The 23,522-nt window shown below is 37.0% G+C and overlaps 1 long non-coding RNA gene across 1 annotated transcript in view; it reads left to right on the top strand.

The window, feature by feature from the left end:
• LOC117077620 overlaps positions 1-23,522 on the top strand; it is a 125,015-nt gene that overhangs the window by 94,771 nt on the left and 6,722 nt on the right. Inside the window, exon 2 of the long non-coding RNA XR_004434812.1 lies at positions 23,417-23,469. This is a non-coding gene — a long non-coding RNA (uncharacterized LOC117077620). The remainder of the gene's footprint in view (positions 1-23,416; positions 23,470-23,522) is intronic.

The following is a 23,522-nucleotide window of genomic DNA, read 5'->3' as shown; positions in this document are numbered from 1 at the left end:
GCACTTCATTTATTATTGTGAGGTTATAGTGAAGATTAAATGGAAAAATATAAAAGTAATTTTAATATAGTAAATATTCAAATATCAGCAATTTCAAATGTTTTATTAGGAACATGCTACATTTAATAGTTAATAAATCAAAATATATTTTTACCTTGCTTTATCCCTAAATTTCACTTGAATATCTTTTCTTTACCTGACCTTGCCACTTTGACTAGCTGTTCTTTCCCTAGCTAAAGGAAATGAATAAACCATATATCTGGTTTTGCACAATTGACCTTTCATCTCTACCTCTCTTAAACCTTTTTAAGGTGACATTTCTGCAAAAGAATTAGAAAATACTTGCGCTGTGGGAGACTTAAAACCACATATATTTCATTTATCTTTTGTCTGGCAATTGTTATGAGACAGAAAATGTGTATGTCAGTACTTAAAAAATAGAAAAATTACAATTGAATTTTAAAGATACATGCAAATTGTATTTCTAACTTGATATATATACTGTCAGGATGATGTCATGTCACCTTAGATCATAAAGCGATTGAGAACAGGAATCATGTCATGAGGGGAAATCACATAATGGACCATAGTGATCAACCCGATTAAAAGCTGCAAACATTAAAAAGCTGCGAACAAAGAACTATCCTGTGCTGAAAAACACCAGGCAACATGTAGTATTTCAGGAATTTCAGCAGTTGCTCAATGTAAAACTTGCTCCCTGAGGATTTTTTTATTCTGTTTCTCTCAAACAATCACGAATTTACCCAAGAGAATGGACATTAGTAGATACTGAACTGCTTTATGTTTTGTTTGTTTTACAGAATAGAAAATAAAAAGTAAAGCCTGTATGATAACAGGTGGAAAACAAGAAATTGATGATAATTATCAAGTCACCGAATGCCATTTATTAGAAGAGATTACTGAATATCATTAAATAATAAGGAAACAATTCTCCTGAGATTAATTAGCACTTGATAATAAACTTAAGGCTTTTGATGCCCACATTATTTTTGAATATTTTAATATTTTCCAGAAACTTAAAAAAATAATAAATACATAAAATTTCACTGGCCGAATAAAGCCATTATTTATGAGAAACATTTATAACAGGAACTCAGATTCCTTCTTCAACATTTGCACACAGAACTACAACTGAATGCAAAAAATCTGTAACAGATTGAGAGCAGATTGTTGACTATCACATTTTTGGAAGACTGGTTGCTTACTAGTTGACCAAGCCTACCTACTTAAAGTAGCTGAGGCTAAAATGAAAATACTTCAGTTAAAAACATTTTTAAAATGTTATCCTGGAACACTATTATCATGAAACTCTTCTATCTTCTGGAAGAGATTCTAAACTATTTAGAGAACAAAGAAGCAACATCATAGTTGCTTGACAGGAGAGGTATTCTTCAGGACTAAACTGATAAGAGAGAAAATACAATTTAACAGATAAAATGACATACATTGGTAACAATGCCTGACTCTGAGTGTAACAAATACTTTGAAATAATATCTTCAAAAATTGAAACAATAACCAGAAAACATCATTTTATAAACTGTTGTGAAACAAAAGCTTCTTATATTCTCCTCTTGCTTCCAAAGAGAATAGCCATAAATGTTTCTTAAAATAGAGGGAGCGGCCGGGCGCGGTGGCTCAAGCCTGTAATCCCACACTTTGGGAGGCCGAGATGGGCGGATCACGAGGTCAGGAGATCGAGATCATCCTGGCTAACATGGTGAAACCCCGTCTCTACTAAAAAATACAAAAACTAGCCGGGCGAGGTGGCAGCGCCTGTAGTCCAGCTACTCGGGAGGCTGAGGCAGGAGAATGGTGTAAACCCGGGAGGTGGAGCTTGCAGTGAGCTGAGATCCGGCCACTGCACTCCAGCCCGGGTGACAGAGCGAGACTCCATCTCAAAAAAAAAAAAAAAAAAAAAAGAGGGAGGTAGGTTATACTAGACTGATGCCGAATGTCAGAAAATTTATGCACCCAGCTAATGAGAGAAAACATAAAAGAGCAAGTCCGTAAGAAAATGTGACTCAAACTTTCAAGAAATGAAAAAAGCAAAACATCATGTTGACTGAACATGTTATAATTGAAAAACATTAAACCATCATTTACACAAACGAAATACTTTGTGTTTATTTGAATTATATAAATGTAACCACCCGATGGGTTCACCTTGCCTGCTGGCTAGACAGAGCGGATTTATCAAGACAGGGGAATTGCAATAGAGAAAGAGTAATTCACGCAGAGCCAGCTGTGCAGGAGATGAGAGTTTTATTATTACTCAAATCGGTCTCCCTGAGCATTGGATCAGAGTTTTTAAGTACAACTTGGTGGGTTGGGAAGCCAGCAAACCAGGAGTGCTGATTGGTTGGGTAGGAGATGAAATCATGGGGAATTGATGCTGTCCTCTTGTGCTGAATCAGTTCCTGGGTGGGGGCCACAAGATCAGATGAGCCAGTTAATCGATCTGGGTGATGCCAGTTGATCCATCAAGTGTAGTGTCTGCAAAATATCTCAAGCACTGATTTAGGAGCAGTTTAGGGAGGGTCAGAATCTCGTACCCTCTAGCTGTATGACACCTAAACCATAATTTCTAAACTTATGGCTAATTTGTTAGTCCTACAAAGGCATTCTAGTTCCCAGGCAAGAAGTAGGTTTGTTTTGGAAAAGGACTATTACCATCTTTGTTTTATACTATAAACTATAAACTAAGTTTCTCCCAAAGTTAGTTAAGCTTACAGGCAGGAATGAACAAGGACAACTTAAAGTTTAGAAAGCAAGATGGAGCCAGTTAGGTTAGATCTTTTTCAGTGGCTCAGTCATAATTTTGCAAAGGCAGTTTCATAAGCATGTGGGCCCTGGAGACAGCTCTTCTACTTCCTCGCCTTGTGACTTGAGCAAATGATTTAACTTCCATGCCTACTCATATGTAGTCATGGAGGTAGTCAGAGTGTCTATTACATAAAGGTGGATCTGATAATTAATTGAAATAAAACAGATGAAACACTTAGAAGATACACTCATCAAAAAATAAGGACAACAAATTTAGCCATAATTTTATATAAATATGAATATGTATATTTTTTCCTCATCAGGTGGTTAAAAAAATAAAACAAGGATTAAGCTTATCAAATAGTATTTTCAAATCATTGGCTGTCTCAAGTAAGTTTGCTTCTAACTGAATTCCATTGGTTTAATTGGAGTGGAGCAATCCCAGACAGCCTACAGTAACTTTAAGGAAAAATGTCAAAAATTATTACTTGCATTAAAAAGTTGAAAAGGAATCATTTATTACAAGAGACCGTTTGTGAGTCTGGGTTTAGCTAGAGCTAAAACTGGAAACAGTGCTTTTAGTGATCACTGTTTTACCTTCTATTTTGGGGTTTATATATGGTAATTTTCTGGCCATTTTCAGGATAGGTTTCCAGGGTAGATTAGTTTAAGCTAAAGGATAGCAACCTTGGTATTTATGCTCTGAGTGCCACATTACAAGATTTAAAGTTGTTTGCTTATCCTGGGTTGGCTCTGGGCAAAATTGAGGATTAGACAACGCTGACTTATATCTTTAGTTTACACCGCATATTCCTAGTTTAACATTCTTATCCTTCTGGCGTTTAATATGAGTCTTTTTCTGGGAATTTCTCATTTTTAAAGGGTTATACTAGAGATGGAAGAATATCTGTCTTTACTGTAGCTTCTGAAATGAGTGCTGTGAGGTGAATTGCCATCACCCTTCCTCACATCTTCAGTAGAGAATAATTTAAAAATAATTCAGTGTAAGAGGTGACAAATTGTTGCTTGTCCCATGTACAGTATTCTCCCCGTCTCTGCCTCTTTCTGCCCACCCACAGGAAATTAGAAAAATATCCAAATATCTGAACCCTAAATGAATAAGAGCAGGAAGAAAACCTTGTAGACCAGAAGCCATTTTGGTGGATTGAAAGGTGCATCGAAATGTTCTTAAGGGACTTGGGAAGGATTATTAGGAGGATAACAACACAATTTTGAAAGCGTAGAAAATAGAATAAAACAGTAAAATTTCCCCAAACATGAATATTACTTTTATTAATAATACTAAAGTGCTTTAGAGGCTACAAAAATGCATTTCTCCTTCTTAGCACCTACCTCTTATTGATTTGCTGCCAATAAGTGATTATAATCTGTCAGTGCAACCGTATTTAAGGAGGACAGATAAAACAAAGCAGACAAATAGTTCTCAGCCCACAAAAGGATATAGAAACTGTCATTCATTTAGAAAACCAAACATTTAATAGTCTTGAAAGTGTTATTGTATAGATTCTTGGAAAATGGCACGTTTTACATACGGAACAGAGTAAGGCGCCATGAGTACCAGAAATGCTAATTTAATCTTCGAGAATGTTAGTGTGATCACTTTTCCTTAAAGTTAAACGCAAGTATTACTCTCACACATTCTTTTTTCTTCAGAATTATTACTTGTGCTATGAGCATGAAATGCTGTGTGGAAGCTAACATTTCTCAGAAGTGCCATACTAATATCAAGTACTTTGTGAAGATGTGGAGCAGTATTTGTTAGTGACATTCCTATCTTCATCTTCCTTGGTGTTTCTAGCACTGGAAGTAACCATGAATGAAATTGACTTTACATTTGTTTCACTGTCATTTTTTGTCTTTTTGGAGAGCATTAGGTATGACAAATACTGTTGTTTATGTTAAAATATGCCAGCTAAACTTAGGATTGCATCAGAAGCCAAAAAATTAAAATCGCAATATACTAAGTTTGCTTTACTTTTCACAGGCAGACTACGTTATACTTCCATTTACGTACGGAGTGTGTAATAGCAAGGTTAAGAAGCAGTCTCTGGAAACTGACTACCTAAATTCAAATCCTAGCTTCCCTTTTTAGCCTTATGGCTCTGAGAATGTTACAGAATCACTCTAGGCCTTGGATTCCTCAACTGTAAAATGAGAGTGGTAATACTATCAGATTCTTCTGCCAGCTATTGTGAGAATTACATGCAGATAAAGCAAACAGCCTAACACAGAGCCTGGTACATAGTAAGCTCAAAGTAAATGTTAGGTGGTTTTTTTGTTTGTTTGTTTTTGTTTTTTTCTACTACTGCTACTATTGCCATGCCTTAAGCTGCTGCTGCTGCTACTGTGACTACTACTACAAATACCAATACTATTATAGTATAATAAAACAAATATACAGATGCTCCTAGTACTACTACCAAGAGTATCCAATATCAACATTATTGCTAAAATGAGAACTGAGCAGTTCCTGTCATTCTTCCCTTTCTGAGGCTTACATCTTCCCATTTCACCCTAACTTAGAAGGAGTAAAAATTACCACTGCCTTCAACACTGTTGTTTCAACTTCCCATCCGAACACATACATGCATGCACCTTGATAATGTCTGCATGAGTACTGTTGAAGTACTGACTGTATCTCGGGGAATGCTGACCCCAGCAGGAAAATACATACTGTCTGTGTCTTTTCTTCAAATCCTGCCCCAGGCTGAGTGACATCTGGTGTCCCCAAACCAACCCTGCGATAAGACTTTACTGTTGGCTGCAGCTAAACCCTCTTCTCAGTCCAACCCTTACATTGAAAAAATCCCATTCATAATGAGGTGATATGCACATATGTAGCACTTTTTTTCATCCTGAAAGCATAACGGCTTCATTGCTAGTTAAAATGAGCTGTCTTTTTAATCTCACATTTTATAAGCTGCATAGGAATTCAGTTTATAGTTTATAATCTTTTCTTGACATTTATATTCTATTTCCCTCCTCCTTCACAAATGAACAGTCATTGCAGATTTTTCCTGGGAGACTGTGAAACTTACTCTAGCAATACTGAGAGGCACTTTAGAAAAAATGCTTAGGGTTTTAAGAATGAATAATAAGGCAATCCAGGGTATGCTTTATTATCTATTAACATGTGTTTAGGTTGGCCATTTACAGTAAAACCACCAGCTAAATGTCATACAAGTTCACAGAAGGCTGTATCTAGTTTATTCTGCGCCATTGGAAACTCTAAACAAGGTTGTAAAATGTTCTTTTTTTCTAAATACCGTTTAAAATAAAATCGGACAAAAAAAATCTACCTTGTGTCTATATGCTATTATAGCTTACAGATAAGAAAAATGCCAGGGATAATTGAGGAGGTTTCTGTATAAAATGTTAACACCTAACAAGAGCAAGCTTTCAAGATAAAGGCAAAGATTTCTATAGATTTATATATAAGTTTTTGTGAAAATTTAGGAGATAAAACACATCCTGTTTCTAATGCCATTTTATTTCTAAATGGTATGTGTAGATATTCACTGCCTCTGGTGTAAGGAGAGAAGAGGAAGAAACACCTATCATAATATAGTCCAGCGGTACCTGCAACTTCATAACCTGGCATCACAATTTAGCTTAATGCTGTGCCTAGATATGGTAGGGGGGCGGGGAGGAGAGGTGAGCTGAGTACCGGTCATGATACTTTTTCCTTTTGGACTTGAGCCATATTAAATGATATTTTTGTAATTCTATTAAATTAGAAGGGTGCATCATTGGTGCATCAGAATATTCTCAATCTTTTTGTTTGGAGACCTACATAGAATCAACAGTAAGCAAAAATGAAAGGTCAGATCCTGTCAATATTTGACTGGCTGAAACAAGACATACACCTAAGCTGACTAAATGTAATTTGATCAAAAGTGTGATGGCTGACTTGTCTGTTTAGCCCAAATTGTAATTTGTTCCCAAATTACAATTGTCACTAGCTTTGAGTTCTGATCATTTCAATATAGAATAAGGGTGATTGGAAATGTTATGTGTAGGCATTTGTTGGAACAACTTAAATGTTCAGAAATAGAGGAGTACTTAAAACAAACTACTAAAAATAATAATATAAACACAATCATATTTGGCTTTGGAAGGTTTTGTTCCAAAGTGTTAGCAATAGTTTTCTCCAGATGGGCGGGACTGTGGGTATTATGTTCTTCCATTGCATATTTGTATTCTTCTCTGAGAGAACCCTCTGCTTTCCTCTACTTTTGTAGCAACAAAAAAGAGAATTAAAAGAGCTAAGGAGACCAAATGAATTTTTTTTAAAGGAAATGTAAAAATCTGGAATTTTGGGTGAATTTAGCTTATATTTATTTTAAGACAGTTCTGCCTGTTAGAATAGTTTCACTATGTTTTAATTTTTTGGCACCATGCCAAATATTTAAATTGACTTAAAATGTTTTTAAAATAGATACAAATTCTTAATCATCCACAAAGGACTGCAGAACTATTCTTATGGCACTCCAAATGGACACATACTTAAGAAATATGTAGTTTTACTCCACCCAAATAAAATTTTGGCTAACTTATCTTTTGGACAGCTTACTTCAGTTCAAATTTTGTGTAAAGATTTCTATTTTCAGTCCACCTGTCAAGGGACCTTGCATTATTTTTCTGGTCTTTAAGTAAATCATCTGATAAACATTCACAATAAAATGTTCAAAACTTGGTGCATATTGAAAGGAGAGAGAAAAGAGTAGTGTATACTTCAAGTAGTATATAACTCATGACTAGGAGTGAGATCTGTGGGACAATGATTTAACTGGTGCCTTTCAAATTATCTTCTATCTGGTTAAGGCCAGATTTTGAGATCATAGAAAATTGTGGGCAATAAAAAGCTTTAACAGAGACTTGATCTCAGAACTCTGGACCCTGGATGGCAAGAGAAAAATCACTTTTCTTCCAAGCTTTGAAATATCTGGAAGTCTGAAAATCAACACAGGTCACATTACTCAGCTTTTAGTTCATTAGCTTGGGTCATCTTAGTGGTATTTATAAGACTGAAGAGAAGTGTTACCATTTGTTTCTGGAGATTGCTATTGCAGAATATTCCAGAGAATCCACATGAGACTAAAGAAGGGAATTGCGCTGTTTTCATTCTCTTTTTATGAGATAGAGTATAACTGTGTAGCCCAGGATGGAGTGCAGTGACGCGATCTCGGCTCACTGCAACCTCCGCCTCCCAGGTTCAAGCGATTCTCCCGCCTCAGCGTTTTCATTCTTTAAAAAAGTCTGATAACAGAGGCAAACTCTCCTCCTCTCACACTCTGAGGACTCATAGCCCTTGCCTGACTCACAGTGCAGGCTGAAGCCTCCTGCTTCCTTCAAAGGGTCTGTAGATTCCTTCAGATTTCCTGTTCTGATACTGCATCGCTTTTTTTTTTTTTTTTTTGAGACAGAGTCTAGCTCTGTCGCCCAGGCTGGAGTGCAGTGGCACAATCTCCACTCACTGTGACCGCCTCCCAGGTTCACGCAATTCTCCTGCCTCAGCCTCCTGAGTAGTTGGGATTACAGGCACGCCACCACGCCCAGATAATTTATTTATTTATCTATTTATTATTATTATTATTATTTTTTAGTAGAAACGGGTTCACCGTGTTAGTCAGGCTGGTCTTGAACTCTTGACCTCGTGATGTGCCCGCCTCTGCCTCCCAAAATGCTGGGATTACAGGCGTGAGCCACCGCGCCCGGCCTGCATCAGTTCTTGAAAAAAAAGTTCACAGTGTGAATCTTTACACACTATTTTGTCCTTCCAAGTGGGAAAGGTATGCTAGCAGTGCTTCTAATCCCCATCTTGGAAAACAACAACAACACAACAACTTGGGAAAAAAAAAAAAAAATGATAATAAGCAAAACTCGAAACACCACTAAAACCAAATGCAGCTATTTAAAGAAAACGTCTTGAAAGTAATTTTATGGGCCGGGCGCGGTGGCTCAAGCCTGTAATCCCAGAACTTTGGGAGGCCAAGACGGGCGGATCACGAGGTCAGGAGATCAGACCATCCTGGCTAACACGGTGAAGCCCCGTCTCTACTAAAAAAAAATACAAAAACTAGCCGGCGAGGTGGCGGGCGCCTGTAGTCCCAGATACTCGGGAGGCTGAGGCAGGAGAATGGCGTAAACCTGGGAGGCGAGCTTACAGTGAGCTGAGATCCGGCCACTGCACTCCAGCCTGGGCGACAGAGCGAGACTCCGTCTCAGAAAAAAAAAAAAAAAAAAGAAAAAAAAAGAAAGTAATTTTATGAATAAAATTTTAAATATTTACTTGGTTTAGGTTTTTAAATTATCACAAATCCTTAGAATTGCGATCTAGTTTAATACTCATTTATTACAACACATTTATAAGGCTTTTCCTTCTGTTGATTAATTACTCAGATCCTCTTCTTATTGGAAAATTTAGGCATTCTTGTGCTGACTTTCTTAATTAACAAATGTGATATGAATCCAATCACCAGAAAGGAACCATTTATTATAGCCTATAGGTACTGGGGGGAGCAATTTGCTTCTGCCTTGTTTTCCTGCTACCAGAGTTTTCCAGAAAGAAGCTCTTCATTGCAGCAAAGATATTCATAATCCTCTTTACTTTTTTTTTTTTTTCAGATAAAGAAACTATTAAATAGTGAAATTTGAAATCTTCCACTTAGATGGAAACAAATGGGCCAACATTGTTTTTCAAGACCTTGAGATAGGGGTAGCTTAGTTTTAAGAGAGACAATTATAGTATCTGAAATAGCTTCTGCCATAACTCAAACTGAACATTTACAAAAGCTGAGATAGGATTTTCTTTTAAATCAATAGGAGAATAGGAGGATGTGCCATTTACTCAAGTGGTTGACACCAATAGCTTTACAACAAATACTACATTTTAGCTACTTGAAAAGTAAGGTTGAGATTGGGGGCAGAAGGGGATATAAATAAAATGCTTTTGGATTTTAATGGTAAGCCATTTATTCTCTTGGATTATTTCTTTGGCCTGTGCACATTAACACTTGTCTTGAATTGTCAGATCCCTACACCTCAGTTTTGTAAAGCTAGTTGACAGAATCTTGGAAAAAATATCTAAAGATGTTGGGTAACTGAATGAGATGATATTTGATATTTTGGCTGTAAATTTTAACTAGAATAATGGTGGATGTGTGTGTGTGTGTGTGTGTGTGTGTGTGTTTGTGTTTGTGTGTGGTAGAGTAAGGCAAGTCAGGAGACTTGAGTGTGGCATACTTCCCTTAAAGCAAAATAATTATGTCTCTAAACTGGATAATTTTTAGCTACTTAATTTTTTATTGCTTTTTTTTCTGTTAATGATTCTGATTAAGATTAGACATATATTTTTATTTCTTTTTAAAATGAGTGAATTATAGTAAGCCAGACCAACATCAATTTTTTAAAGTAAACATTAACTGACTTCACTTTAATGTATGTCATTAAATTCAAAGTCATTTTGAAGTACTACTTTAACTTACAATTCTCACGTCTCTTAAATTTTTATTGTCTCTGATGATAATTTATCAATAACACTCGTATTTTTCTTTAATTTTATATATTCTCCCAGTGTTTAAGTGCATTATACTCGTAGAAACTTCATTATTTCACATGTACATTTCTCCAATTGTTTCACATGATGCTGTTATCCATTATGAGAGTTTGATCAGGCAGTTTAGGTGGGGCTTAGATGTTTCGGGTAGGTGGAGTGGGAGTTTTTGGATGATTTCAATCTAAGACAAATTGTACAAAAGAACCTCTTGTGTCATTCCAACACCATCTAGTGGTTAAAATATTTGCAGAAATTTTTGTTTTGTTTAAGAATGAAGACACACTGGCAAAAGGGTACAATGTTGTATTCGATTTATTGGAGATTGATTACCACAATGTGCTTCAGGCAGATGAGTGCCCGGCCCAGCATCAGTAGAACATGTCGTTCGAATTGTGTGTGTGTGCGTGTGTGTGTGTGTGTGTGTGTGTGTGATTCTGATGCTTAATCTTCTGAATTATTTTCTGTGATATAGCAGAGATCGCTTTGTAATAATTTAGCCATTCCTGGTTCCCACGGTTTCTTCTAAGGAAGAAGAGGACTGGAGTTGAAATCAGAAGACCTGGATTTTAATCACAACTTTATTCCTAACTATCTTTCTAACCTACATATGTCAACAATTATTCAGGGTCCTTATTTGTAGAAAAAGCATACAGACCTGTATTTCAGAGTTGCTTTGTTATAAAGATTAAGCAATAATATAAATTTTAAAGCACTTTATATCTATATGGTATTATTGTTACTGTTATTGTGAGTGAGTGCACTCAAGGAGTTTATCTTCACATTATCTTGACTTCTTTTAGACTTAACTACAGTCTAAATTCTGCCCTCACTGTTCCACCAAAATTATCTTTGCTGAAGTATCTACTGTCTTTCATATTGACAAATTAGGACACTGTCTTTTGGGGTCTTTTGGGGTTCCACAGGAATTTTAAGATTTTTTTTTTTGTATTTCTGTAAGAAATACCATATGTATTTTGACAGATTTTACATTCAACCCATAGATTGCTTTGGGGTAGTATGGACGTTATAACATTTTTAACACTTCCAATCTATGAACACAGAATATTTTTTTCACTGATTTATGTATTCTTTTATTTCTTTAATTAATGTTATGTAATTTTAAGATTCAGATAATATGTAACCTCCTCAGAGAAGCTTTCCCAGACCATTATATGTAAGTAAATTTCCACCTGCTTGTTTTTCTGTATCGCTCTACCCTAGGTTGTTTATTTCCTTCATAGCATGTATCACTCCATCTCTCTCTTCTCTCTCATTAATCTTTACCTATTTTCTTCTCCACTTGTTTGATGTCTGTCTCTTGAATATAGGCCATATACATGGTTTATTCACTACTATATACTCGGTGTCTGATACGGTGTCTATCTTCTATAAAATGTGTAATGAACATCTGTGAAATAAGCAAATAAATAATTAAATATTTAATATGAATAATATGCAACAAGGATATAAATTATGGACATAAACAATAGTAGAGCCACAAAATACATATATATGTGTGTATATATCATACATATTATACATAATATGTTATGTATATTATAATATTATGCTACACATAATAGTATATATATATAATATAATATAATATGTATATTAGAATATTATGCATAACATGTTATGTATCATATTAGAATATTACACATAGTATGTATCGTATGTAGATATACATTAAACTGTGGCTTTGATATCATGAATACTTCATTTAACTAGATATGCTAGTTACCACATAGATTTGTTCATATGGAATAAAATTTTGTGTCTTGACTCCATTTTACATCATTAAATGGACAGTGTATAATAGTACCAAAGGCATAAAGGAAATTGTATGAGATGTCACTGAGTCTTGTGGTTTGACATCTTTGTGTTTAGAAGCATTAATTTTGACCTATCCCTGGTAGACTGAGTGAAATGAATTAAGGGAAGTAAAGATGGAAAGTAATGTGAATTGGTTTAAAAATGGAAATAAGGAGTCAGCCTTTTAAAAGACCAGGTCATTAGCAGACCTCCTTGCACTGGGAAGCTTTTTGCCCGTGATAAGCATGGTTAAAAGGATGTGCTTCTATCACATGAAAGAATTGTATAATTTTTTCAAATGTCAGAATGAATTTAGTAAAATCTCACAACTCAAATGTCACCTAAAAAGCAAGAATTATGCAAAATTACTTATGGAAACCAAGTGAATAGGATGATCTCCTGACTGGGCAATTCAAATGCATTTACAAAAAATTGCATAGTTCCAAATTGGAAAGAAAGCTCTAGGGGCAAGATGCTCTTTTGGTGCATTTAAGAAAAAAAAAAAAAAATGGAGCCACAGTAAGACATTTCTGTCATTTCAGAGAATGGAAGAGCTGATGAAGGGTTAGGATGCCCTTAGTTTCTTTTTAAATTTCAAACTTAACATTGAAAGTTATTAACTGCTTCCTTCCACATTTCTGAAACAAGCTGAAAATAGCAACTTTATAAGGACGCATTTTCAAAATGCTTTGAAAGCAGTTGGTTTTGTTGTTTATTTGCAGACATTTTTTTCTTTTTTTCATATAACGCCTCAGGTTTTTTACCAAGGCTGATAGATTTCCTCCTTAAAGTCCTTGTTCCCACATATAAAGTCTAGGGCAAATTTCAATTCCTTCAATTAATTTTAATTCATTCTATTTTCTCTCTCCCTTCCTTTTTCTTACTCCCTTCCTTTTCTTTGTTTGCATTTTCTCTCTCCCTTCCTTTTCTTTCTTAAGCCCTTTCTTACTTTCTCTTCTGTCTACAGAAGGTGAAGCAGCAAACATCACTCATCATTCACCCTTGCTGATAGTTTATTTAATGGTATTATTACGTATGCATTTAAAGTCTGCATAACTTGTATTCCATTTACTATAGAGCTACCTGAGTACGCTCATGTATCCCTAAAATTCGGTATTAAATGAATTCAGACTATGTAGTCAGTTAATCTCTTTAATTAAGGATTTAAGAATAAATATAAATTATGTGGGGACCCTCAAAATGACATAAAATGGTAGTCAAATGTCTTTAATAGTGAATTATGTTATATATAGAATGTATCACCCCATCCTCCTTACTTTGAATTGACAGCCTCTTCCCAAGGGAAAACTCAGAGCCTGTGGACTAAGTCTGGTAGAAACAGCAGTTGCTTAGTAAACAGGAACTGTTTGTACAACTTTTTCTCTCTCTCTTCTGATCTTATAAGGATAAGTGTAATTCAAATGAGTCTTTGCCACTGTAAATTAAGAGCCAGATTAGAAGATAAGTTTTACCTAGACTACACAATTGCATGACACTGTGCTAAGATGCTTTCATATCTATTATTTCACTTTATTATTATGTTACTTAACATTGATATATTCTATAATATTTATTGAGCAACAACTATTTTCTGAGTAGCATGCAAAGTGCTTGAAATATAGAAGTAGACAGAATAAACACTGACTTTGGCTTCTATAAGTTTATGACCTAATCAGTATAATTATTATAAAAATATTAAATATAAGACTTCTGATACTTTTGAATTTGTCTCCTATCATTATTAATAGCAGACTAGGCAATATGCTCATTTTTATAGATAATCAGGGAACTGGATAATCACATTTAAAAATATAGCAAAGTTGCCTCTCAGCACAAAAATTTGAGAAGACAATTTAAAATTCTAACCTCTCCCATTCCCAGAGAACACTAAAAATATAAAATATCGGATTTCTCCATATGTTAAGATGTTTTATTTTAATCAGTTTGACTTTGACTACTTCAGGAACATTTTTTTGAATTTCACATATCATCTCATTCTTGAGTAGCTGTTATGATATAGTAGGAGCGCATGGATTTAGAATTAGGCAATCTGAACTTGAGTCATAATTCTGTAAAACTTCATTGGCATTAGAAAATTTCTTGTTTTTGGTTTTCTGATCCTCAGAATGAGGGGTGTTTAACTTTGTTTTGTGTTAGCATTGAGACTAAGTCATTTACAAACAATAGAAGTTTTTATTTGGCTTATAATTCGGATGGCAGGGAAGTCCAACAGCATGACACTGGCATCCGGTGAGGGCCTTTAGGCTCATAATCTCACGGCAGAGGGCGGAAAAGAAAGTAAGAGTGAGAGAGACAGAGATGTTCAAACTCAATTTTACAAAACTTCACTCTTGTGATAGCAAACTCACTCCCACAATAATGATATTAGTCCATTCATAAGGGCAGAGCCCTCATGACCTATTCACCTCCTAATGGTTCTACCTCTTAATATCATCACAGTGGCAACTAAGTTTCAACATAACTTTTGGAGGAGACATTGAGACCATAGCAAGGGGCTTCTTAAAGGGGTCAATATTGGCTTTTTGGGCAGGACAATTTTTTGTTGTTTAGCGTTCCTGACCCCTGCCCACTAAATTCCAGTAGTAGGCACCATTGTGACAACACAAAAATGCCTCCCACCTAGTATTGCTCTCAGCAGCATTTCACGTGACTCAGTCTCCTACCTTCTAGAAATATTATCTTTATTTTACAACCCACTTTCTTATTTTCCTCTTACCTCTCTGCTTCCTCTTTTGCTGTCTCTTTTGAAAGCTTGTTCTCATTACTGTATCACTAACTGTTGGAGTTCCTCAAGAATTAGCTCTAGATCCTTTCCTCTTTTCAATTTTTCCTCTCCCTGAAGACCTCACCCATATCCATACACAACTTTATTTACTGACTATACACATATGACTTACAAATATATATCTCCAGGCCAAATATCCCCTCTGAATTCTAGCATATATAGATAACCATCTCTTTGACATACTCACTTGTATATACCTTAGGCATCTTACAGTTTTTATTTCCAAAATTGAACTTTTGATTTTCTCTGCCAACTTGATTCCCACCCTGAGTCTACGTCAGCTAGGTTAGTTTTACCACCTCCTACTATTTGCTCAAATATGAAATCTTAGCATCATCTATATACCTCTCTCTCTGTCACGCTGCCTTCCTCTATGTTAATTTGGTCACTAAGTCAATTTCTTCTATATCTCCTCTGCCATTATTCGTGCCCAATGTATCACCATCTCTTACCTGGGATACTAAAATGGCCTCCTAAATATTTTTCTCATATTCATTATGGCTTATTTTCAACACATTTTTAAAACACTGCAGCTAGGGTGATCTTTTTGAAAAAAATCTGATGAAACCATTTCAGTTTTATTTTTCTGTATATTTGTGTTGGAGATAGTTGAATTTATTCAACTATCCATCCACATGTCATTAAAAAGACATCAACTAAAAACAAAGGCTGAAATACTTTATCTACTTTCTTTACTTTTTGCTAAGCATTAGTCTTAGTAAAAAGTAAATTAAAAAATAACATGACCTGATAAGCTTTATGCAGTCTAACCAGCCTATCTCTTCAGTTCTGTTAATAATATAATCCTCATGTACTCTACAACCTAGCCGCAAAGGGATTTTAGTTGCTCTAATGTGTCATGCCTTCTCCTACCATAAAGCCTTACCAATCCTACTCCATCAGCCTAAAATGGTTTATTCCCCTTCATGTAGTTAATGTCACTCATCCTTCAGATCTTAGCTCAAGTGTCACTTCCTTAGAGAAAACTTTACTTAACCTTCAATTTAAAATGTATTGCTTTCTCATAAAATTGCTTTATTTCCTTCAGAACATTTACTCAGTTTGTATTTATTTGCTCATTAATGTAATTATTTCACTAATAGCAACCTCCCTGAGACATTACACTACGTTATAAGACTTAGAAGCTTGTGGACCCATTCGACTTTAGTTCCCCATTGTAACCCCAGTGCCTAATATAGAATCTGGCACGTAATACATGCTCAATAAATCTTGTGGAAAACTTAATGAATGGCTACTAATATTAAATGTTTGCTTCTTTTGTCGTCATCCTTAAGACAAATTTATTTTTATTTATTTATTTATTTTCTTTTCTTTTTTGTTTTTTTATTATACTTTAAGTTCTAGGGTACATGTGCATAACGTGCAGGTTTGTTACATGTGTATACTTGTGCCATGTTGGTGTGCTGCAACCATCAACTCGTCAGCACCCATCAATTCATTATTTATATCAAGTATAACTCCCAATGCAATCCCTCCCCCTCCCCCCTCCCCATGATAGGCCCCAGTGTGTGATGTCCCCCTTCCCGAGTCCAAGTGATCTCATTGTTCAGTTCCCACCTATGAGTGAGAACATGCGGTGTTTGGTTTTCAGTTCTTGTGACAGTCTGCTAAGAATGATGGTTTCCAGCTGCATCCATGTCCCTACAAAGGACGCAAACTCATCCTTTTTTATGGCTGCATAGTATTCCACAGTGTACATGTGCCACATTTTCTTAATCCAGTCTGTCACTGATGGACATTTGGGTTGATTCCAAGTCTTTGCTATTGTGAATAGTGCTGCAATAAACATACGTGTGCATGTGTCTTTGTAGTAGAATAATTAATAATCCTTTGGGTATATACCCAGTAGTGGTATGGCTGGGTCATATGGTACATCGAGTTCTAGATCCTTGAGGAATTGCCATACTGTTTTCCATAATGGTTGAACTAGTTTACAATCCCACCAACAGTGTAAAAGTGTTCCTATTTCTCCACATCCTCTCCAACACCTGTTGTTTCCTGACCTTTTTAATGATTGCCGTTCTAACTGGTGTGAGATGGTATCTCATTGTGGTTTTGATTTGCATTTCTCTGATGGCAAGTGATGATGAGCATTTTTTCATGTGTCTGTTGGCTGTATGAATGTCTTCTTTTGAGAAATGTCTGTTCATATCCTTTGCCCACTTTTTGATGGGGTTGTTTGTTTTTTTCTTGTATATTTGTTTGTGTTCTTTGTAGATTCTGGATATTAGCCCTTTGTCAGATGAGTAGTTGCAAAAATTTTCTCCCATTCTGTAGGTTGCCTGTTCACTCTGATGGTAGTTTCTTTTGCTGTGCAGAAGCTCTTTAGTTTAATTAGATCCCATTTGTCAATTTTGGCTTTTGCTGCCATTGCTTTTGGTGTTTTAGACATGAAGTCCTTGCCCATGCCTATTTCCTGAATGGTACTACCTAGATTTTCTTCTAGGTTTTTATGGTATTAGGTCTAACATTTAAGTCTCTAATCCATCTTGAATTAATCTTCATATAAGGAGTAAGGAAAGGATCCAGTTTCAGCTTTCTACTTATGGCTAGCCAATTTTCCCACCACCATTTATTCAATAGGGAATCCTTTCCCCATTTCTTGTTTCTCTCAGGTTTGTCAAAGATCAGATGGCTGTAGATGTGTGGTATTATTTCTGAGGACTCTGTTCTGTTCCATTGGTCTATATCTCTGTTGTGGTACCAGTACCATGCTGTTTTGGTTACTGTAGCCTTGTAGTATAGTTTGAAGTCAGGTAGCGTGATGCGTCCAGCTTTGTCCTTTTGACTTAGGATTGTCTTGGCAATGCGGGCTCATTTTTGGTTCCATATGAACTTTAAAGCAGTTTTTTCCAATTCTGTGAAGAAACTCATTGGTAGCTTGATGAGGATGGCATTGAATCTATAAATTACCTTGGGCAGCATGGCCATTTTCACGATATTGATTCTTCCTATCCATGAGCATGGTATGTTCTTCCATTTGTTTGTGTCCTCTTTTATTTCACTGAGCAGTGGTTTGTAGTTCTCCTTGAAGAGGTCCTTGACATCCCTTGTAAGTTGGATTCCTAGGTATTTTATTCTCTTTGAAGCAATTGTGAATGGAAGTTCATTCATGATTTGACTCTCTGTTTTTCTGTTAGTGGTGTATAAGAATGCTTGTGATTTTTGCACATTAATTTTGTATTCTGAGACTTTGCTGAAGTTGCTTATCAGCTTAAGGACATTTGGGCTGAGACAATGGGGTTTTGTAAATATAAAATCATGTCATCTGCAAACAGGGACAATTTGACTTCTTCTTTTCCTAACTGGATACCCTTGATTTCTTTCTCTTCCCTGATTGTCCAGCCAGAACTTCCAACACTATGTTGAATAGGAGTGGTGAGAGAGGGCATCCCTGTCTTGTGCCAGTTTTCAAAGGGAATTTTTCCAGTTTTTGCCCATTCAGTATGATATTAGCTGTGGGTTTGTCATAAATAGCTCTTATTATTTTGAAGTACGTTCCATCAATACCGAATTTATTGAGCGTTTTTAGCATGAAGGACAGTGAATTTTGTCAAAAGCCTTTTCTGCATCTATTGAGATAATCATGTGGTTCTTGTCTTTCGTTCTGTTTATATGCTGGATTACGTTTATTGATTTGCGAATGTTGAACCAGCCTTGCATCCCAGGGATGAAGCACACTTGATCATGGTGGATAAGGTTTTTGATGTGCTGCTGAATCCGGTTTGCCAGTATTTTATTGAGGATTTTTGCATCGATGTTCATCAGGGATATTGGTCTAAAATTCTCTTTTTTTTGTTGTGTCTCTGCCAGGCTTTGGTATCAGGATGATGTTGGCCTCATAAATGAGTTAGGGAGGATTCCCTCTTTTTCTATTGATTGGAATAGTTTCAGAAGGAATGGTACCAGCTCTTCCTTGTACCTCTGGTAGAATTCAGCTGTGAATCCATCGGTCCTGGACTTTTTTTGATTGGTAGGCTATTATTATTGCCTCAATTTCAGAGCCTGCTATTGTTCTATTCAGGATTCAACTTCTTCCTGGTTTAGTCTTGGGAGAGTGTAAGTGTCCAGGAATTATCCATTTCTCCTAGATTTTCTAATTGATTTGCATAGAGGTGTTTATAGTATTCTCTGATGGTAGTTTGTATTTCTGTGGGGTCGGTGTGATATCCCCTTTATCATTTTTTATTGCGTCTATGTGATTCCTCTCTCTTTTCTTCTTTATAGTCTTGCTAGCGGTCTGTAAATTTTCTTGATCTTCTCAAAAAACCAACTCCTGGATTCATTGGTTTTTTGGAGGGTTTTCTGTGTCTCTATCTCCTTCAGTTCTGCTCTGACCTTAGTTATTTCTTGCCTTCTGCTAGCTTTTGAATGTGTTTGCTCTTGCCTGTGATGTGTCAATTTTAGATCTTTCCTGCTTTCTCTTGTGGGCATTTAGTGCTATAAATTTCCCTCTACACACTGCTTTAAATGTGTCCCGAGATTCTGGTATGTTGTATCTTTGTTCTCATTGGTTTCAAAGAACATCTTTATTTCTGCTTTCATTTCGTTATGTACCCAGTAGTCATTCAGGAGCAGGTTGTTCTGTTTCCATGTAGTTGAGCGGTTTTGATTGAGTTTCTTAGTCCTGAGTTCTAGTTTGATTGCACTGTGGTCTGAGAGACAGTTTGTTATAATTTCTGTTCTTTTACATTTGCTGAGGAGTGCTTTACTTCCAATTATGTGGTCAATTTTGGAATAAGTGCGATGTGGTGCTGAGAAGAATGTATATTCTGTTGATTTGGGGTGGAGAGTTCTATAGATGTCTATTAGGTCCCCTTGGTGCAGAGATGAGTTCAATTCCTGGATATCCTTTTTAACTTTCTGTCTCATTGATCTGTCTCATGTTGACAGTGGAGTGTTGAAGTCTCCCATTATTATTGTATGGGAGTCTAAGTCTCTTTGTAAGTCTCTAAGGACTTGTTTTATGAATCTGGGTGCTCCTGTATTGGGGGCATATATAGTTAGGATAGTTAGCTCTTCCTGTTGAATTGATCCCTTTACCATTATGTAATGGCCTTCTTTGTCTCTTTTGAGCTTTGATGGTTTAAAGTCTGTTTTATCACAGACTAGGATTGCAAACCTGCTTTTTTTTTTTTTTTTTTTGTTCTCCATTTGCTTGGTAGATCTTCCTCCATCCTTTATTTTGAGCCTATGTATGTCTGTGCATGTGAGATGGGTCTCCTGAATACAGCAGACTGATGGGTCTTGACTCTTTATCCAGTTTGCCAGTCTGTGTCTTTTAATTGGAGCATTTAGTCCATTTACATTTAAGGTTAATATTGTTAGGTGTGAACTTGATCCTGCCATTATGATATTAACTGGTTATTTTGCTCGTTAGTTGATGCAGTTCTTCCTAGCCTCGATGGTCTTTACATTTTGGCATGTTTTTGCAATGGCTGGTACCGGTTGTTCCTTTCCATGTTTAGGGCTTCCTTCAGGGTCTCTTGTAAGGCAGGCCTGGTGGTGACAAAATCTCTAAGCATTTGCTTATCTGTAAAGGATTTTATTTCTCCTTCACTGATGAAACTTAGTTTGGCTGGATATGAAATTCTGGGTTTAAAATTCTTTTCTTTACGAACACTGAATATTGGCCCCCACTCTCTTCTGGCTTGTAGAGTTTCTGCCGAGAGATCTGCTATTAGTCTGATGGGCTTCCCTTTGTGGGTAACCCGACCTTTCTCTCTGGCTGCCCTTAAGATTCTTTCCTTCATTTCAACTTTGGTGAATCTGACAATTATGTGTCTTGGAGTTGCTCTTCTCGAGGAGTATCTTTGTGGCGTTCTCTGTACTTCCTGAATTTGAATGTTGGCCTGCCCTACTAGGTTGGGGAAGTTCTCCTGGATGATATCCTGAAGAGTGTTTTCCAACTTGGTTCCATTTTCCCCCTCACTTTCAGGCACCCCAATCAGACGTAGATTTGGTCTTTTTACATAATCCCATACTTCTTGCAGGCTTTGTTCATTTCTTTTTCTTCTTTTTTCTTTTGGTTTCTCTTCTCGCTTCATTTCATTCATTTGATCCTCAATCGCTGATACTCTTTCTTCCAGTTGATCGAGTCGGTTACTGAAGCTTGTGCATTTGTCATGTATTTCTCGTGTCATGGTTTTCATCTCTTTCATTTCGTTTATGATCTTCTCTGCATTAATTAGTCTAGTTGTCAATTCTTCCACTCTTTTTGCAAGATTTTTAGTTTCTTTGCGCTGGTACGTAATTCCTCCTTTAGCTCTGAGAAGTTTGATGGACTGAAGCCTTCTTCTCTCATCTCGTCAAAGTCATTCTCTGACCAGCTTTGATCCGTTGCTGGCGATGGGCTGCGCTCCTTTGCAGGGGTAGATGCGCTCTTATTTTTTGAATTTCCAGCTTTTCTGCCCTGCTTCTTCCCCATCTTTGTGGTTTTATCTGTCTCTGGTCTTTGATGATGGTGACCTACTGATGGGGTTTTGGTGTTGGTGTCCTTCCTGTTTGATAGTTTTCCTTCTAACAGTCAGGACCCTCAGCTGTAGGTCTGTTGGAGATTGCTTGAGGTCCACTCCAGACCCTGTTTGCCTGGGTATCAGCAGCAGAGGTTGCTGAAGATAGAATATTGCTGAACAGCGAGTGTACCTGTCTGATTCTTACTTTGGAAGCTCCTCTCAGGGGTGTACTCCACCCTGTGAGGTGTGGGGTGTCAGACTGCCCCTGGTGGGGGATGTCTCCCAGTTAGGCTACTCAGGGGTCAGGGACCCGCTTGAGCAGGCAGTCTGTCCCTTTTCAGATCTCAGCCTCCGTGTTGGGAGATTCACTGCTCTCTTCAAAGCTGTCAGACAGAGTCGTTTGCGTCTGCAGAGGTTCTGCTGCTTTTTTGTTGTTGTTTTTTATCTGTGCCCTGTCCCCAGAGGTGGAGTCTACAGAGACAGGCAGGTTTCCTTGAGCTGCTGTGAGCTCCACCCAGTTCGAGCTTCCCAGAGGCTTTGTTTACCTACTTAAGCCTCAGCAATGGTGGACGCCCCTCCCCCAGCCTCGCTGCGGCCATTTCAGTTAGATTGCAGACTGCTGTGTTAGCAATGAGGGAGGCTCCGTGGGCATGGGATCCTCCTGGCCAGGTGTGGGATATATTCTCCTGGTGTGCCCATTTGCTTAAAGAGCAGTATTGGGGTGGGAGTTACCCGATTTTCCAGGTGTTGTGTGTCTCAGTTCCCCTGGCTAGGAAAAGGGATTCCTTTCTCCCTTACGCTTCCCAGGTGAGGTGATGCCTCGCCCTGCTTCAGCTCTTGCTGGTCGGGCTGCAGCAGCTAACCAGCACTGATTGTCCGGCACTCCCTAGTGAGATGACCCCAGTACCTCAGTTGAAAATGCAGAAATCACCGGTCTTCTGTGTCGCTCGCGCTGGGAGTTGGAGACTGGAGCTGTTCCTATTCGGCCATCTTCCATCCTTAAGACAAATTTAAAGTAACATACCATTAGGAGTGTAATCCCGTTTTGATATATAATGAATAATAAGGACAAAATGATATGCCTGAGGAAATTGGAAGACATTAAAATGAAAATCTCTTACAGCATTTTGGCTCTGTGATTTAATAACTTCTATTTTTGAAACATAGTGGTAAACTTTTATTTTATATTTTATCCTACCTAGAGTTTTTGTTATATATATATATATTCCCATTGATCTCTGTGAGAAAAAAAAATCACAGCACTTTCCTTTGGCATTAGTTTATGCTGAGCAATCCCTTTGAATTTTTAGATAATTCTCATGGGTAGCAACTATCTGAGACGGGTGATGGGGGTGGTAAAGGAATTTACCCATACAGTTGTAGGTAAAGAAAGGGAGATTTATTAGAGAAAGTAGGAAAATATGTTGTAAGAATGCAGTGGGAAGACCAGAAAGAGGAGCTGACAGCAAAGAGACAAAAGCTTGCTGGAGATTTTATAGAATGGTACTTATGCCAGAGAAGACTACATACTGTAATGATAACACCAAGGTAACAGTGAGCTAAATTGCATTTTTCTATCAGCTAACGTGTCTGGTGATAGCTGGGTGCAGAAAAATTGTGAATTATTTGTGTAGGAGGGCTATATGTCCTGGACCATGAAGAAAACCAGACTTCTATCTGATCTACTTTTTTCTTTTTTCTGTCCTCTGATCCCACCAGCCTGACTCCTTTTCCCTTATTAGGACTTCACAGTGATGTTCTAAGTTCCATTCTGATCATTTCCAGATTAAAATACACAACACACACACACACACACACACACACACACAGACACACATGCACACGCCCCCCACACCAGGGACATATTTAAGTACTAATTTGGTAAGACAGAGATGTGGTTTTTTGCTTTGTCATTTTGTATGGACTGACGGTCCATTCTCTCGTTCACTTACTAGATGTGAAAAGAAGAGAGACCTCTCCAACGACTAGTGAACAAATTCTCATTAAGGTAAGCTGTCTGTATATTATGTAGGTGATCTCATTGACCAGAACTAATTCTTA

The sequence above is a fragment of the Trachypithecus francoisi genome, unplaced genomic scaffold, assembly GCF_009764315.1.
Source record: "Trachypithecus francoisi isolate TF-2019V2 unplaced genomic scaffold, Tfra_2.0 Lachesis_group6, whole genome shotgun sequence".
Classification (NCBI taxonomy): Eukaryota; Metazoa; Chordata; class Mammalia; order Primates; family Cercopithecidae; genus Trachypithecus; species Trachypithecus francoisi.
This window is presented reverse-complemented; position numbering and strand designations above follow the sequence as displayed.